The sequence below is a fragment of the Zingiber officinale genome, chromosome 10B, assembly GCF_018446385.1.
Source record: "Zingiber officinale cultivar Zhangliang chromosome 10B, Zo_v1.1, whole genome shotgun sequence".
Classification (NCBI taxonomy): Eukaryota; Viridiplantae; Streptophyta; class Magnoliopsida; order Zingiberales; family Zingiberaceae; genus Zingiber; species Zingiber officinale.
In genome coordinates, this window is record NC_056005.1 from 35,436,460 (window position 1) to 35,450,962 (window position 14,503).

Consider the following 14,503-nt stretch of genomic DNA (forward strand, 5'->3'; position numbering starts at 1 on the left):
ATAAGATTCTTAGCTTATTAATGCTTCCCAAGATAGAAAAAAGAACTACACAAAGTTTACTACTAGCATCATTCGAACATCATGAATCGAGACAATAATCGTGCTAATATTTCACTTGAATCCAAGAAAGCATATAAGTGAAGATTTGATGTTCTCAAAAATTGCCATGATTATTTCAAAAACAAGCAAAATAAAACAACAAGCAATGAAAATAAGAACCAACATGAAAAACTAACAAAAACTAAAAACTGAAAACCAAACTAGACAGTACATGACACCCCCCCAGACTTAAACTTTTCATCGTCCCGATGAAATCAATATGGTGGAGGAGGTGGAAAATCAGGAAAATCATGGAAGGAAAATGCAAAATCTTTAACAAACCATTTAACTTCATTTCTGAAAAAATTATGATACTCAAACAATTTATCAATATCATCCTGCACAAATCTCATAAAACCTCTAAGATCTTCATGAAATTCCATTTTAGCCTTATAAGCATTCATCATTTTGGAAATCTTATCACACAATTCTCTTTCACTCTTGAAACAATCTTGTAGCTTTTTAAATAGTTCCTCCTCCATAAGCTTCTTATTCTCAAGAAATTCATTAGTTGAATCTAAATCACTATGAATATTCTTTAAAGCAGAATTAAGTTCTTGAAACATAAAACTATGAATCTCTTGGTTACCCTTAGAAACATTTCTTGGAGTAAAAGTTGATAAAGCTCTAGATTGTTGCCTAGCTAACTTTAAACACCAATTCTCTTTATTATGAATTGTAGTAAAATCATGATTGGGCAATTTTAAAGGGAAACCATTTTTAATGAATAAACTAAATCCATGCTCTTCATGCTTAATCATTTTCATTGCTAAACATGAATTGAAATCCAATGTACAAGAATTCTCCACCACCTCTAATTCACTAAAATCACATCCTAATACTAAGGCCAATTGAGTAAGTAATCCCCCCAAAATAATAGGTGTGGTAGAATTTAATTTCCCTAATTTTGCCAAATGTCTAAGAAAGAAATAACCAGAATTAATTTGAACATTTTCGACCATTGCCCACAAACAATACAAATCTATAAGTCTTACTGATCCCTCTTTGTCCTCCCTTCCAAATATAGTGTTTTTCATGAATAAGTAAGCATATTTAAAAATAGGATTGATAATTTGGAAAACTCTAGAATTATGAGGATCAAATAGCAGTTGTTCAGAAATTTATCGCCAAAAATGTGAATTCTCAAATTGGGGCAAAATCACACACACACCATTCTTTGGCAATTCATAACAAGTATTAAAATCTCCCAACGTCCATTCATAACTTTCATTAAACAAACGAAATTTAAACTTCCCCCCACCTTGAACATTATCAACCTCTATTGAGCTTAAAAATTCAAAAACAAATCTAGGATAAGTAAGATATTTTATGTTCACTAAACCACTCCATCCTATCCTTTCAAATAACCAAACTAAATCATCCTTAAACCCCAAAGTTTCTAAGGTTTCAACATCAAGAAACCTAGTGCCTAAAAGAGGTCGTTTACATAAAGAAGAATATCTATACCGTTGCTCATCACTAGAGAAAACAATACCAAAGTCATTAGAAATACCTTTAAAGCAAACATTCCTCTCCTTTCTTGCAACCACCTTCTCCTTCCCTTTTCTTGTGGCCAAAATCTCCTCAATCACGTTTTCCATGGAAGAAAATCAAATCTCCTTAAGAAGAATGAGAAGGAAAAATTAGAAGAAGTAGTTTAAACCTTTAGAAATGGGAAAATAGGAAAGAGGAACGAGCGGCGGTACACGGCCGTGTGCCGCCCACACCCCGTGCCCTAATTCCCTAAGAAGATGTGGATCAGGCCATGTGATATCACACGGCCATATTCATTTCTCATCGCACGGCCGTGTCTGTGACACGGCCCCCTTCTCTTTCTTCTCTGGATTCCAGACACGGGCCGTGTCTGGGACACGGCCTAAACCTCCTCTTTCACGGGTTTCTTCGCACGGCCGTGTCCGGGACACGGCCTCTCCATCTTTCTCCTCGGGATTCTTTACACGGCCGTGTTTGAGACACGGCCTAGACCTTTTTCTCCTCGGGAGATCCTACACGGCCGTGTCTGGATGACACGGCCCAAGCACTTCCCTTCTCTGCAACCTTTGCCTGGCCGTGTATAGCACACGGCCGGGCTCTGTTTTGCACCTAACCTTAAAACAAAATCAAAAGCAAGTAAAAAACCAACAAAATGAATTTATACTAGCTAAAAGAATTCAATCTGGAGGGCGAGGTTCAGAAAAATACAACCTTTGTACCTCTTCTATTTTCGTACCATGAATATATTTTTTCAGACGTTGACCATTTACCTTAATTATCCCAAAATCTTTGTTCCAAATATCTACAGCTCCAAAAGGATAAACCTTCTTTACCTCATATGGACTCGTCCACCTTGACTTAAGCTTCCCAGGAAAAAGCTTTAATTTTGAATTGAACAACAAAACCAAATCTCCTACATTAAAGTCTTTACGAAGAATGTGCTGATCGTGCCATTTCTTCGTCCTTTCTTTGTAAGATTTAGCATGCTCATATGCATCCATCCTTAATTCATTAAGTTCGTTCAACTGAAGCTTCCTTTTCTCCCCTGCTTCCTTTAAATCCATATTCAAATTTGCAATTGCCCAATAAGCCTTATGTTCTAGTTCAACTGGAAGATGACAAGGCTTACCATAAACTAATCGAAATGGGGTCATCCCAATGGGAGTTTTATAAGCAGTTCGATATGCCCATAAAGCATCATCTAATTTCAATGCCCAATCCTTTCTTGAAGTGGATACAGTCTTTTCCAATATGGACTTAATTTCCCGGTTAGATATCTCAGCTTGCCCATTAGTTTGAGGATGATAAGGTGTTGCTACTTTATGCTTCACTCCAAATCTTCTAAGTAAGTTTTCAAACTATTTCTCTATAAAATGTGATCCTCCATCACTAATGACTGCCTTTGGCACCCCAAATCTTGGAAAGATAATACTCCTAAATAATTTGATAACTGTTTTCGCATCGCACGTAGGAGATGCCACAGCTTCTACCCATTTGGACACATAATCTACCGCCACAAGAATATACCTATTCCCATATGAAAGAGGGAAAGATCCCATGAAATCAATTCCCCAAACATCAAATAACTCAACCTCAAGAATGTAATTTAACATCGTTTCATTTCTTTTAGTTATATTCCCAGTTCTCTGACATTGATCACAAGACTGAACAAACAACTTAGCATCCCTGAATAAGGTTGGCCAATAAAATCCTGCTTGAAGAATTTTCGTAATCGTTTTTGAACTACCCAAATGTCCTCCATAGGACGAAGAATGGCAATGAAACAAGATATCTCTAACTTCTTCTTCAGGTATACATCTTCGATAAATCACATCATTGCACTTCTTATATAGGAGAGGTTCATCCCAAACATAATTCTTAACTTCTGAAAAAAACTTTTTCCTTTGTTGATGAGAAAAATCCGGAGGTAACACTCCACTAGCAAGGAAATTCACAAAATCTACGTACCAAGGAGTTTTTACACTTGATAAAGCTAATAAGTGTTCATCCGGGAATATGTCATCAATAGGTAAATCAAAATCCACCTCATTTTCTGACTTTTGAGATATTCTAGACAAATGATCCGCTACTACATTTTCAACTCCTTTCTTATCCCTAATCTCAAGGTTGAACTCTTGCAAAAGTAAAATCCACCTGATTAACCTAGGTTTAGCGTCTTTCTTTCCAAGTAGATACCGAATAGCTGCATGATCAGTATATACTATTACTCTTGATCCTACTAGATATGATCTAAATTTATCAATAGCAAATACCACTGCCAATAATTCTTTTTCTGTAGTAGAATAGTTTACTTGGGCTGCATCAAGTGTTTTACTTGCATAATGGATCACATGTAAAATCTTATTTCTTTGTTGTCCCAAAACTGCTCCTACAGCAAAATCACTAGCATCACACATTATTTCAAAAGGAAGATCCCAATCAGGTGCTTGAATGACTGGAGTTGTTGTAAGAGCACTCTTGATTTTATTGAAGGCTTCAATACATTCGCTATCAAAACAAAACTCAACATCTTTAATCAACAGATTAGTTAATGGCTTGGAAATCTTTGAAAAGTCCTTAATAAAACGTCTATAGAAACCAGCATATCCTAAAAAACTCCTAACTCCTTTTACATTGATGGGTGGGGGTAATTTGTCTATTACTTCCACTTTTGCTTGATCTACCTCAATACCACGCTCTGAAATTTTATGCCCCAAAACTATTCCTTCCTTAACCATAAAATGACATTTTTCCCAGTTCAACACTAGGTTTGTATCTTCACACCTTTTTAGAACAGTAGAAAGATTTGACAAACAAGAATCAAAGTCATTTCCATAAACTGAGAAGTCATCCATGAAAACCTCTATAATTTTTTCTATTAAATCTGAAAAAATTGCCATCATGCATCTCTGAAAAGTGGCTGGAGCATTACAAAGCCCAAATGGCATCCGACGATAAGCAAAGGTACCATAAGGACAAGTAAAAGTAGTCTTCTCCTGGTCTTGAGGATGAATTGGAATTTGAAAAAATCTAGAATATCCGTCCAAGTAACAAAAGTAGGAATGTTTAGCCAATCTTTCAAGCATTTCATCAATAAATGGTAAAGGGAAATGATCCTTCCTTGTTTCTTTATTCAACTTCCGATCATCAATGCACATTCGCCACCCCATCACTGTTCGTGTTGAAATTAGCTTATCTTCTTCATTCTTGATAACAGTCATTCCTCCTTTCTTTGGAACCACGTGGACTGGACTCACCCATTCACTATCCGAAATTGGGTAAATAATCCCTGCATCAAGATGTTTAATCACTTCCTTCTTTACTACCTCTTTTAAATTTGGATTTAGTCTCGTTTGATGCTCAATTGAGTTCTTGTACCCCTCTTCAAGTAAAATTCTATGCATACAGAGAGATGGACTAATCCCTTTTATATCATTAATTGTATATCCAATGGCCTTTCTATGCAACCTTAACTCATCCAACAGTCTCTTTGTTTCAAACTCATTTAACTGAGCATTAATTATAACTGGATAAGTAGAATTCGGCCCAAGAAATTCATACTTAAGATTTGGTGGTAATGGTTTAAGTTCAAGTTGAGGTGGTACTATTTCTGGTAAAACTGGCTCTTGTTCTATCAACATAGTCTCCTCCTTAGCCCAGCTTTCTTCTAAAAACTCTTCATTATCTAAAGACAGATCATCCTCCTTATGATCACCAAGACATCCCCCCTTTTCTGTTGAAAATGCTTTTTCACCAAACATTTTTGATAATGATTCACAGCACCAAGAAAATAATGTTTGGAAATCATTTTGATTCAAGATAAGTCCTTTTTCAACATCATCCTTTTCTCTAATGATATCCATTGTTAAGAATGAGCTATCTTGCTCTGCCCAATCATTGGAATTTTGCGTAATTCTGCCAACTATCTCAAAAGTGTCTTCTAGACTTTTTTTCAAAAATGATCCTCCAGATGCTAAATCCAGTTGATTCTTATTTGAGAAAGAAAGCCCAACATAGAACAAATGCATAATTAACCATTTCTCAATTCCATGATATGGACATAACTGCAGAAGAGAAGAATATCTTTCCCAGGCTTGGTATAATTTTTCTCCATCCAATTGCTTAAAATTTAAAATTTGACTTCTCAAATAAGTAGTTTTCCTTGGAGGGAAATATTGGTCAAGGAATTTTTGCTCTAACTCATCCCATGTTTTGATACTTTGCGACTTTAGAGAATTATACCATCTTTTTGCAACATCCTTCAGACTAAAAGGAAAAGCAAGCAGCTGAACAATATCAGATGAAACTTCTTCATATTTCAAAGTATAACAATATCTATAAAACTCCATCAAATGGGAATAAGGGTTCTCAATCTCCAATCCTCCAAACTGAGTTTTCTGAACCATGGAAACAAAAGATGGTTTGAGTATAAAATTTCTTGCTTGTATGTTAGGGTAAACAATTGCTCCCATTTGTTTTGCAGACTTCGGAGCTCCATAATCTCCTAGTGACTTGCACACCATGTTTAGATATTCTTGTTCTTCAATTTGCCTTTGTAGAATTCTTCTTTTATGGAAAGTTCTGTCAATCTCAAGGTCAAAAAGAAAGAATTCCCCTGCAAAGTTAGATCTTCGCATACACAAGAACAAGATAGCAAATGACAATTCAACAGAAAAAGAAAAATAAAAGAATCAAAAATGCAGAATTGAATTTGTACAAAAAGAATTAACAAGAAGTAAAAGTTATACAAGAAAGTAAAAACAGAAATCTAATGATTAGTTACAACTATGCAATATGAAAGGAAAACAAATGTTATGTTTAGTCTAACTCAATTGATAATTCCTAATGTTATAGCGCAGTCCCCGGCAACGGCGCCAAAAACTTGTTACTCTCCGCAAGTGTACGGAAATGTCGCAAGTAATATAAAAGATTATCGTATCCACAGAGACTGGAATAAGCACTAGAAATGTCTCAATGCGAATTAGCTAAACAACTATCCAATTGTTTCAAATGCAAAGTGAAGGTAAACAAATCTAATATTAAAGATCAACAAACAAGAGTTTAGTGTTTTGGGTTATGATAAAAGGAGATTCTAGGAGTTTCGGTTTCTTTGTAAGATTTCTTGAATGTAAATGGTTCACCAATTCTTATCCCTCAATTGCCAAACACTTGTAGAAAGTTGCCGGTTCTCTCTTGCAATAGATAACCGGCTAAGGACTGAGAAATGTATCTAAATATGATCAATTAGACGTGAACCTATGTTGTCCTTACACAGAAGCGCACCTATTACTATGCCTTCCTTGGATATCAACATAGAAGCCCACAACTTATTAATCTATCAAGATACAAGAAACTAATCACAAGATCCATCCTACTCTCTTGAATATTCCTATTTCCTCTTCAAGATTATCTCTCAAACGTCCTTACACGGGCTTGCACCTGTCACGTGGATCCCTCGGATGATCGAGTGAGAGTTTATCTTTACAAAGTCCACAAGAAATCCAAACAATCAATCAAGAATGAGAATTAAGCACAAATCACCATTAATCATTCAAGATCTAATTGATACAAGCAAGACAATGTCATTGAAACAAGAAAATGGCAAATCCACAAGAGATTACATCAATCCATCATACAAATACTCCCTTAATCCTAGAATACAAGATCTACTCCATGAATCGAGGAAGAATACCTGAAGAAATAAAGATTACAAGCATTTCTTAAATCCCCAATCCAAGAAACCAAGAAAAGGGGGAAAGAGAAAACTTATCTACGAAGAAGCCTCGTCTTCGGATCCAATCCTCGCTCTGGAGTCGAAATCGTCAAGAACCCCCTTAGAATCACCCAGAAATCCTCACAAGAATGGGAGGAAACCACCAAATCTTGCCTTCTCTCAAAGGGGGAGAGATCCCCTTTCAATTCATGAAGGAAGGTTTAAATAGAGGAGGAAATCGGGCGCCACACGGCCCGACGACACGGCCGTGTGAGATTCACACGGCCATGTCCAGTTCCTTCTCGGCCAAAGCTGCCCGTGTGGTGCACACGGCCAAGGCCCTTCTGCTCTCTGGAAATGCTACACGGCCGTGTGATGCACACAGCCACAGCCTGCTTGGTTTCTGGAACCCTCACACGGCCGTGTAGATCTACACGGCCATGTAAGGCATCTGTTCTAATTGGCTGAGATTCACACGGCCATGTCCTCTTCCCTTCCTGTTAAAACTACACGACCGTGTATGGTACACGGCCTGATGCTCTCTCCCTTCAATTCCTTCCAAGCTTGCCCGAGGACGCATAATCTTCACCAATTTCGACTCCTGTGTACAGAAAATGCACAAAAAGCAGATCTCCGAACCAAAAGAGTAAATATGCTAAAAGGAAAGCTGGAAGTATAAAAATGCATAGATCAAGCATGCTCAAAGTATGTAAATGTGCATAAAAATATGCATAAAAGAGTATATAATCTACGCACATCAGAGCGCTGCAATTCTCTGTTAATGCTATAGTCTCGAAGTCGCCTTTCTGCCTCCTGTTAGATAAAATACCCTTTAAGAACTTTACGAACTTCTGTATTTAGTGCAGTGCATCTATCAGTGGTACTTCTACATAAATTTCCTTAATCTTCTTCAGGAATCGGTTGAACTCTTCATCCTTCTGGGAGGTTATCAATTTCTGAGGGAAAGGAATCGTCTGACTTTGTGGGGGGAATTTGAAGAGTTCCTTCAACTTTCTTAGTTACCTCCTCTCCATCCCTATTCTGGGTCTAATTGGGCATTAGGGGAGAGGGTTCTTCCTCTGAGTCAAGTCCCTTCTGAGTAATGATTTGGGGGTCTCCCACAATTCGTCCGCTTCTCAGCTCGATGCGGTTGTAGTGTTCCACTGGGTTTATATCTGGTTTCCCTAGAAATGTTCCCTGTGCTCTTGAGATGGACTGGGCTATCTAGCTGTCTTGCATCTTTTGATGTTTCTCAGAATTTTCCATTCTTTGAGTTAACAGCATGATCTCATTCTTCATCTCTTTTTGCTCTGAGAGAGCTTATTCAAGCATCTTTTTAATTCTGGACAATTATGAAGGTTGATGTTGAAAAGTCTGTTATCCAGATGAGTAGCCCTGTTGCCCAGGTGAGTAGCTCTATTGCCCAGGTTGATAGCTTTGTTTTGCTGGCCCTTGATCCTGATTGTTCTGATATGAGAATTTTAGGTGATTCCTCCAACCTGGATTGTATGTGTTGGAGTACGAATTTTTTTGCCTTTGGTTGTAGCTGACTATGGCATCACACTGCTCAAGTTGGTTTATCTGTGCTTGTATAGGCCCTAGGGGGCAAGTATCTTGAGCATGATCCATACTTCCGCAAGTCTCACAAACACAAACTATTGCATTGGCCGTGATGTTGTTGTTTCCCATGGCCTCAAACTTCTTGGTCAGAGCATCTAGCTTTGCAAACATGAGAGTGACTGCATCTACGTTGAAATTTCCTGACGCTTTTATTAGATTCCTTGAGAAAGAACCACCAGATCTTTCTGATGCCCACTGATAGTGATTCTGTGTCACATTCTCTACGATCTCTTCAGCTTCATCAAGGCTCTTGTTCATCAGTGCTCCTCCTGTTGCAGAATCGAGGGATACCTTCATGTGATAGTTGATTCCATTGTAAAAGGTGTGTAGAACCAACCATTTCTCAAGGTCATGATGGGGGCACTGTCTCAGCATACTTTTGAATCTGTCCCAGACTTCAAATAATGATTCTGAGTCTATCTATTTAAAGCTTGCAATCAGATTCCTCATATGAGCTTTTTGCTTGGTGGATAGAATTTGTCCAGGAATTTTTGCTCACACTACTCCCAAGATGTAATGTTATTTGCTGGAAGGGAATTTAGCCACTGCTTGGCTCTATCTTTCAAGGAGAATCTGAAGAGCAATAACCTTACTGATTCTGGAGGGACTCCGTTCACTTTCATGGTACCACAGATCTCATAGAAAAACTCTAAGTAGTGGTTTGGATCATCGTGCGGTCCTCTTCTAAATTGATTCTGCTAAACCATGTGAATTACTACAGGCTTGATTTCAAAATTGTTAGCTTCGATTGGCGGTCGAGTGATGCTAGACCGAACCCCTCGTGCATAAGGTGCTGCGTAATCCTTCAACAGTTTATCATCCATCTCTGAAGATTCTTATGCTGCCTGAAATGTTTTTTGAAGGTTTCTTCTTCTCAAGAAGGTCCTATCAATCTTTGGATCGAATGGTAGAAGTTGTCCTGAAAGATTAGCTCTTCACATGCAAAAATAAAATATGAAATATAGTAAAGAAGAAGAAATGAAATAATATTATTTTTGGCATTTTAATAAAATTGCAGATGGTAAAGAAAAACAAGAATAAAATTATTTATTTGTAAATGTAAAATAAAGGAAAGATAAAGGAAAAGAAAACAAAGTCTAGCCTAATCTAGTATGATTATCATTAATGTTATAGATGCAGTCCCCGGCAATGGCGCCAAAAACTTGTTACGATTCCGCAAGTGCACAGATTCGTCGTCAGTAATAAAGATTATCGATCCCACGAAGACTAGTTATAAGCACTAGTGATGACACACTTAGGATTATCTACACTATCGATGGTTGTAAGTAATCTAAGAAAAGAGATTGGGAAGCGGAAACGAGAACTAGCAACGAGAAGTAATCAACCTGGTTTATGAAGAGTTCTAGGAGTTCGGTTTTATTGTGGTGGTATTGATGTATCACATACTATCCTATATTCATTGTCCATCAGCATGCATTCGTCGGAAGCTAAAGCAACTATCCTTAAGCACCAAACAAAGACGATCCCTATGAAATCCTATTATGGTTAACCCCTGTCACTAGGGCGCCTCGGTAGATCACAAGGACACAACTCTAATTGATATTATCAAGGATAGAATTAAGGAGCTTAGTTTGGTCTCTTACTTCTTTGTGGAGGAGTCGCCTGTCCTTTCAAGGAAGTACCCTAGATATCCATGAATGGGTTACCCCTGTCACTAGGGCCCATCGGGTGTACAATCTAAAGTGTTCCCTCTACGAGGTTGGTAATTCCTACACAATCAATCAACACGATATAGAGATCGAGTAGTCGAAACAAAGCAAGTGAAATCATCTAATGAATATAGGCATAATACGAGTCTTATATCAAAACTAATCCACAATTACTCCCTCATCCTCGAACAAGGACTCTACTCCATAGACGTTGGAGAAAAATCTGAAGACATAGTGAATTTAAACATACAATCCTCAAAAATATTGAGAGAAAGAAGAAGTATGTTTATCCAACAACGACGAGTGATCTTCGGATCTAATCCTTTGCTTCTGGAGTTGATGTGGTGATGAAAGATCATTGGACCGATGTCTTGGACGGTGTGGAATAACACCAAAGTGATTCTCCTATTGACGACTCGCTTCCCGGCTCCCCCCCCTCTTGAGGAAAAGGGTTAAAACCCTTTAATAGGCTAGGGTGCGGCTGTGGCTGCGGCGGCGGCACGGCCGTGTAAGGATGGCATGACCATGCCCTTCTTTGTCTTTGGTTGTGTTGTACGACCGTGCCAATTGGCATGACCGTGTGAACTCGGGGCTCGACTCCTGGGATACGGTCGTGCATTGTTGCACGGTCGTGTGTTGCATGGTTGCGGTCATGGGAGGGCACGACCATGCAGGGTTGCACGGTCGTTCCTTGCTTGGTTGCTGGCTATGAGGCATGGTTGTGCAGGGTTGCACGGTTGTGCTCTGATCGTGCACGTCCGTGCTCTGATCCCTCTTTGGATTGGCCACACGGTCGTGCAAGGTTGCATGACCGTGCTTTCTGCTTTATTCCGGTGCGTCGACAATCATCGTTTTCGCTCCAAAAGTTGTCCCTGTCAACACAAAACCAAACAAAGAGCAGATATCCAAACAAAAGAGTATATATGCTGAATACATGATAAAAGAGGTGATCATGCAAGGAATATATACGTATAAAGCAAGTGAATGTACGTTAAAACATTATAAACAATTATAATATTACGCACACCACTCGTCTGCTAGAGCTCTTCATTGGAATCTTCTGAAGAGGACTCGTCCCATGTGGCTTGTAGTGCTTTCTTCTTTCTCTGCTTCTTTTCTTCTTTTAATTTAGGGTAATTTGCCTTGATGTGTCCCTTTTGATTGCATCCGTAGAAGGTTACTTCGAACTTTATCTTTGGACTTGTCTGTACATTCTTGGACTGAACTACCTTCTTGATATCCTTCTTCATGAGCCCCTTCTTCTTTCTGTAGAGCTTGCGTACTAGGTTGATGAGCTCTGCTTCTATCTTGTTGTCATCATTCTCTGAGTCCGGTTCCTCTTCAGACTCGGGTTTGATCTGATGCTTCTTGCTTGCATCCTTTGTCTCGCTTGTACCTACAAACAATGCAACACTTTTCTCGACCGGCCGAGCATTAGTCTGTTCATGTAATTCGAATTCAGAAAATAACTCATCTAATTTAATTAAAGACAAATCCTTAGAAACTTTGTAGGCATTAACCATGGACGCCCACAAAGTGTTCCTCGGAAAGACATTAAGCGCGTACCTTATAACGTCACGGTTCTCCACTTTCTGTCCGATTGTGTGAAGTCTGTTCAATAGATCTTGAATTCTCACGTGAAATTGGCTAGCTATCTCTCCTTCCTGCATTTTAATGTTATACAATTTATTAAAAAGTAAGTCACACTTACTTACCTTTGTGTCGGGCGTGCCCTCATGCAGCTCGATCAATTTCTTCCATAATTCTTTTGCGCTTGAGAATGAGCTGACTAGGTTCAGCTCTTCCTTTGTAAGACCGCATTGAAGGATGCACATTGCTTTTGCGTTGGCTTCTACCTTCTTTATTATGCTAGGCTCCCAGTCTTCACATGATATGGGTTTTCCTGAGCCGTCAAGTGGGAGCGAGATGCCGGTCTTGATGATCATCCACACCTCGAACTGAGTTTGGAGGTAGGACTCCATTCGGCCCTTCCAATAGCTGAAGTCTTCCCCGGAGAAGAGCCATGGTTGGACTGCGCTATAGCCTTCTTGATGGGCCATTATAGCAACGAAAATCTTGCACAGACAAAAAAAAACAAAGAACTTGTTCCAAGACTTAGTCTGGATTAGTAGTGTGAGATTAAAAAATTAAAACATGAACTCGAGTGGTGTTGCACCAGCTTCGAGCAAAAATTTCGATTACGAAAAAAAACTAGATCCGAAGGCGGCAATTCTACCGATTCCGATCGACTCCGAAAACTGAAAATTACCACGAAAAAAAAATGCTTGAATGGTGGTTGCACTAATTCGAAGCGACCCTGCTCTGATACCAATTGTTGGATCAAAAAGTGCTAGAGGGGGGTGAATAGTGCTCATGGCTTTCACTTTTCATTTTCGAAGAATAAGAGTAAACACAGCGGAAATAAGAACAAACAATCCAAACACGAAGATTTACTTGGTTCAGAGCCTTGGGCAACTCTTACTCTAAGGCCCGCGATCGTTGATCGCTTTCGGTGGACAATCACTATCAATTCGTAAATCTTTACAACTTTGAAGTACAATTAAATGCAATAAAATATACCAACGATAAAAGAGAACAGTGATCTTGAAGTTTCTGGTCGTCGGGGTCGAGTTACGACTTTGTCGGAACGTTCTTTATACAGCACACGGAAGATGGATCGTGTTTATGATGTTCTATTAAGATGCTGCTCGAAACCTCTTTATAAAGCTCATTGAGGGTGCCTCCAACACCATGGAGAGCGCCATCAACTCCGTTAAATCCGCAGCATGGATGAGCTCCAACTCGGTCACAGTCTATCCGCCTGAGGGCGCCCTCAACCTCCATGAGGGCGCCCTCGCGCCAGTGTCCAGGGCGCCCTCAAGCTCCATGAGGGCACCCTCGCGCCTTGCTGCGAGAGGGTCTCTTCCTACAAAATAAGTTAGTCCAACAAACCAACATACCCTGTAAAAACAAAGTTAACATACAGATATGTAATATTAAAGTATTTTACAGTCTCTGGACTGTTCGGTTCTGACTTCGGATTCCCTACCGGAAACCCTAGGTCGAGCCAACGCCTATTGTTCCCTCACCGGGGAACACGTCCTCACCTACTCCACTCAGGAGTGTTTACTTATTGTCAGTTGATCCTCCAAACCAACTGGACTTTTGCTCAGCACTCGAGACTCTAGGACTTTCTGCTGGACGTCCGCTCCACGACCTACCCAGTCTTTCACTTGGTTCGTGAAACCAAGACTTTTCACCTAGAGTCCTCGACTCTAGGACTTTTGCCCGAAGCCCTCAACCCGCCAAGACTTCCCGCCTAGGGTTACCACCCTCTATGACCTAGGATTACCTCCCCCTAGGGGTTTCCACCCGCCTAACCGCAGTTAGGATTTCTGCCTACGTACACTTAAGACTTTCCTGCAAACTTATTCACACACATTAGATAACAAATAGCCTTAACTTTGAACCCTTTGCCATTATCAAAACTTAGATTCGATCGTTGGATGCTTTCTGCATCAACAATAATAACAACCTTCAAAAAAAAAAATATTTCACATTAATTATGAGTTTGAATGAAGTTTTATATTGAAAATCTAACTAGCTAGTCCAAGATCAATTGTACCTTTAGGAACTTTAAGACCGTTAGATCTAATCATAGCATCTTTAAGCACACGACCATCGTATGCAGAACCCTCCCATCTAGCTTGTTTTTAAAACATATATAAATTGCATGTTTGGACAGCAAACACCCAATACATTTGAAGCTATATTTGCTTTTCTAGTGCAATATCGAGGTTTTTGATCAGAAGGAGGTATGACTTTGATTAATGTACCATCCAAAGCACCTAAACAACCTTGTTATTTAAATATTTTGAAAAAACAATAAATAAGATGATTTTTTATT

At 39.1% G+C, this 14,503-nt stretch overlaps 1 non-coding gene across 1 annotated transcript; it reads left to right on the top strand.

Moving 5' to 3' along the window:
• The first annotated feature begins 9,272 nt into the window (after positions 1–9,272).
• LOC122030709 lies at positions 9,273–9,378 on the top strand. Its single transcript, XR_006125563.1, has one exon. It is a non-coding gene; the product is annotated as a small nucleolar RNA R71 (small nucleolar RNA).
• The last annotated feature ends 5,125 nt before the right edge of the window (positions 9,379–14,503 follow it).